The sequence below is a fragment of the Trichosurus vulpecula genome, chromosome 4 (assembly GCF_011100635.1).
Source record: "Trichosurus vulpecula isolate mTriVul1 chromosome 4, mTriVul1.pri, whole genome shotgun sequence".
Lineage (NCBI taxonomy): Eukaryota > Metazoa > Chordata > Mammalia > Diprotodontia > Phalangeridae > Trichosurus > Trichosurus vulpecula.
This window is the reverse complement of record NC_050576.1, coordinates 391,088,594-391,093,804: the sequence shown is the minus strand read 5'-3', so window position 1 is coordinate 391,093,804 and position 5,211 is coordinate 391,088,594.

Below are 5,211 nucleotides of genomic sequence, written 5' to 3'. Positions count from 1 at the left end.
ACAAGATGTGTTAAGAGACAGAAGCAGTGTATTGAATTAAATTAGTGAAGAGAAGGGGAGAAATGCTGACTGGATGTGGGAGGTGAGCGGGGAGCGGGGAAGAGGGAGAGAGGGAGAAGATCTGATGATGGTTCCAAGGTCTTCGAGTCTGAGTAACTAAGAGAATGGTGGTACCATAATAGTGTTTAATATTGAGTATTTAAAAATACATATTGGAGGAAATATTCAGATATAATATAGGTATTGCTGATGCCTATAATATCTATCTATATCTTTGATCATATACACATAAACATACACACACATACATATCTGTAGATTGTTTAAGAAATAATTTGCTTCTTAAGTGACATGATTTTAGTGGCGCCCACCTTCTTCAGTCCTTAAAGTGCAGGATTCCCCACCTGCTCTCATCAACAGCAGTGAAGTCTGGATGATCTGATCCAGCTGGAGTTGTTTAGAGGAGGGAGAGAAGAGGTGGTTTTGGGGAAGGGAGAGAGAAGGAGGAAGGAAAGAAAGTAGGGAAGAGAGGATATCTTAGTCAGGGATGAATTAAAAGGAGGGGAGAGAGGACAGAGGGAAGAGAGGAAGGGATTTCTATGGGACTGAATCTGGGATGGGGATAAAGGGGAGGGTGGAAGAAGAGAAAAAGAAAGGGAGAAGAGAGGACTGAATTCGGGCCAAGACTGAATCTAATCTAGAAGCAGAGGACTCTAAAGGGGTTGAATTTTTTCTCATAAACTTCAGAAAAAGAAGAGGGGGAGGATTCCTATTTTGTCTGGATCTCCATACTTCTGTTCTAGATCAGCTTTATACTCTAGGACCCTGGAGATGGCTTGGTGTCCCAGGGCACTGTCCAAAGGTCAGTGGGATGTAAGGCAACCATCTGGTGCAATGACATACGCCAGGTGGGTTGTGTGTTGGAATGTGACACCATCTGGCATTAATGAGGTATGAAGAAGAGCAGTTCACACAGGGATCACTGTCATAGTGGGAAGGTGGCATAGCGGGGGATTGTGACATTTATATGTTTCTTTGTAAGACTCTGCTATGAGCAGAAGCAGAGCCTGGAGCCCACACAGAAAAAGAATCATAATCATAACATCTTATTTGTGTAGATATTTATGGTTACGTGAGACTATTACACTCTATTTCGTTCGATCTTCATAATACCCACTGTGAAGTAATCGGAGCAGATAGGATAATTCCTAGGCTGCATATGAAACTGGGTTTCATAGTTGTGAAACAATTTACCAAGCTCACACAGCTGTTAAGTGTGTGATCATATGAATTCAATTAAAGTACTCCTCTCCCTGTACTGAGGTGCCCGAAAAGACAGTGTGTGACAGTCCCCATTTCCCAAGACTCAAGGTTAGGTGGAGGGTCTCATTGGAACAACAAGAAGGGGTACAGGAGTCAAGGTGTGATGACCTTAGTAGAAGACACGCAATCGCAGATTTGAGCTCAAGGCCTGACTTTATCAAGAACAGACCACATTGGACTGACATTATTATTCCATTCCCCTCCCCCCCCCCCCCCCAGGGTTACTAAACTAGTAAGTATGGAAAATGTTGACACCTAGGCAAACTTACTGGGCAGCTAGATGGTGCACTAGTGGACCTTAGGTCTTAGTTCAAATCCAGCCTGAGACAGCGACTAACTGTGTAACCCTGAGTCCTTTAACCACTGTCTGCCTCAGTTTCCTTATCTATCGAATGGGATATAGCATATAAATGGGGATAATAGCATCTTCCTCTTGAGGTCATTGTGAGGATAAAATGAGATAACATATATAAAGCACTTTGCAGACCTTAAGGGGTTATTTAAATGCTAGCTACTATCATTATTTATCTATGTAAGAAATGGGAGGAGTTTTGTTTCCACAGAACTGAAGGTGTACTTCCCCCTCTCCCCCACCCCAGCTTTAGCAGAAACCAGGCCTCAGGTCAGTCAGGTGAAAACTCAGAGGCTTGTACACATGCTTAAACGAGCCATTTGAGGAGAGCATGACATAGGCAGTCTGCGGGTTGTGTCTGGCCAATAGAAGAGGCTGGCGGGAGATCGAAGGTGAGGGTCTATTAAAGGACTGGTGTCCATCTGAGTCCTCTGTACTTTCTCCTGTACTGTTCAGGGGAGGTACCCATTTATTCAGGGGGAATAAATGTAAATTATAATTAAAACATTCCTGACTTCCCAATGAGTCTTGCTTATTCCTAGACAATGTGAGTATGTTTCTAACACCTAGATTTTAGCCAAGTGCTTAATAAAGCACCTCAAGATATTCTTATGGACAAGAATATAATGGGTCAATATAATGTATAATAAAATAGATTCGGAACTGGCTGACAGTCTAGATTCAGAAAATAGTCATTAATGGTTTTGTCGACTTGAAAGGAAGCCCCAGGACCTATGATTTCATTGGTCTAGGAAACTTTGTGTGAGGAAACTGTCTTTATTAAAGCAGATCTGTTTCTTCTGAGACTGTTCATTTCCCCATTTCTAAGGTGCTATTTCTTATGGTGCAATAGTACTTCATTCATATACTGTAATTTATTTAATCATTCTCCACTTTATTTCCAGTTTGGGGCTACTGTGAAAAGAGATAATATAAATCTTTTTGTACATATGGATTCTTTCATTTTCTTTTGTGTCTTGGAGGAATAGGAGGAGCTTAATACTTACTTATTTGACCTGAATAATAATGTATTGTGATAATTTAAAGGAAAAAAATCAGAGACGCTTTTCAATTCATAGAAAATCACAGAATTTGAGGTGGTAAGAAACCTTAGCCAGCTAGTCCAATTCATACATGAAAGGAATCTCCATTAAAACATATCTAACACGTGGTCATCCAACCTCTGATTAAAGGCTTGGAAGGAGAGAGAACCCACTGCTCTTTGGCACAGACCATTCCTCTTTTAGACAGCTCTAAGTTTTAGGAAGGTTTTTTTTTTCCACCAGACATCAAGCCTAAAGTAGCTTCTTTGGAGCTTCCATCTGTTTCTGAGACCAAATACAGCAAGTTTAATACCTTCTTCATGTAACTGCCCCATCAAATACTTGAAGTCAGTTATCATGCCCTCCCACCCCACCCCGGTCTTCTCTTTTACAGGCAAAACAAGCCTAGTTCCTTTAACTGATTTTCATCTGTCAGTGACTAAAGGCTCCTCATGATACTGATTGACCTCTCTTAGACACTCTAATTTACTCTTTCTTAAACAATAGAAACACAATACTCCAAATGAGGTCAGATGAGGGAGGTACTATCAGCTCCCTCCCTATTCCTGGAATCCATGCTCTTCTTGCCCCAAGTGTCTCCTTCTCCAATCTTTCCTCCTCCAAGGTGCCAAAGTGATTTTTCCTAAAGCGCAAGTCTGAACACCTCATCCCCTGGCCTCAAAAAACTCCTTGTTACCTCTGGGATCAAATATAAACCCTCTGTTTGGCATTTAAAGCCTTTCACAACCCGACATCTTCCCATCTTTCAGTTTTCTCACATTTTATTCCCCTCCACACCCTACAGTGGCCTACTGACTCACACACAATGAGATCTTCCAACTCTGGATTTGCATTGTGTTATCCACAGGCCTAGGAACGCTCTTCCTTTTCATCTCGGACACCTAGCTTCCCTAATTTCCTTTAAGACCACCTTCTATAGGAAGATTTCTCTCCTCTTCCTATTCCCTCTTCCTTTTATATGAGATTACCTTATGCACTCCCTCTCCCTCTCCCTCTCCCTCTCTCTCCCTCTCTCTCTCTGTCTCCCTCTCTTTCTCCCTCTCCCTCTCCCTCTCTCTCCCTCTCTCTCTCTCCCTCCCTCTCTCTCCCTCCCCCGCTTCCTTTTCCTCCCTCCCCCTCCCTCCCCCAATTCTTAATATACACACATACATACATACATATTTCCAACCATGCATCCACTCATCCGTCTAATGAGCATTGTTACTTACGTGTTGTCTCCCCATTCCAATCCATCTTTCAGTAGGATCATGGTGGTTGGTCTTAATAATAAGTACAGCTCTTCCTTTCTAAGAGCTGCCTCATTTACAAGATTTGTGATGACTTCAGGAAGTATGATTGTACAGGACAGCTGGGTGGCGCAGTGAGTGGAGCACCGGCCCTGCAGTCAGGAGGACCTGGGTTTGGATCCGGCCTCAGACGCTTGACGCATGTACTGGCTGTGTGACCTTGGGCAAGTCACTTAACCCCAATTGCCCTACCAAAAAAAATTATGATCATAAGCAATTAACCCTTAGGCTACTAATAAATGGCTCCCTTGCCTGAAGTTTGAACATTTTGTCCTTGGACCAAGCAGCATAAAAGAATCTTTTTAATTGATAATATGAAAAGAATCGTTTAATACCAATTCAGGAAGAACAATTAATCACTATAGTATCTTCCATATGGAAAATCTGGTTTCTTCCCATTTTAATTAGTTATTGTTGTTAACTAAATATTAAGTTTACTTATTCCTCCTCTACTGAAAGAGTGCATTAAATTTTTGCATCTCTAAATTTTGGTGCCATGAACCAAAGGCCTGACAGCTGCACCCTAGTTCTGCTTCTATCTAGAACCACGCCCATATTTCTCAGTGACATTCTAACTCTAAGGAGGGGAGGTACAGCTCCCCTGACTCTTCCTACAGTATTCTCTATTGAAGTTTTGCTATATAGGGTATGTATGGTAAGTGTGTCTCAAGTTGCCTCATTTCCTGACAAGCTCCTCCACTCCACAGTTCCTATTCACAGGTTTATCAGGGTCATGGAAATGTGGCATTATATAATTCAATAAATAAATATGTTTTATTTATGTTTTTTATTTTATTATAGCTTTTAAATTTTTATTTTGTTTTTATATTTTTAATTCTTTATTGTATTTAAAATAAATAAATGTTTATTGATTGGTGATCCAGCTTTGCAAGTAATAGTAGAGTTAGCCTATAATTGGGCAGTTGTATTTTGTGAATATAGTCCTTTCCCCATGCATATTCATGGATAAAACTCACCCCTGTGATCTCAACCTTTTCGGTTTACTGGTAACCATGCAAGTAACACAAAAACTTCACCAGAGGATGGGGTCTCAAGCTTTTCTGGTTTGTGGCTTTGATATAGAGTGCCAAACCCAGTCCTAAGGATCCCAAGTCACCATTCCTAAGCAGGATAAAGGACTGTGGTCACACACACACACACACACACATGGATTTGTTGCGAAGAA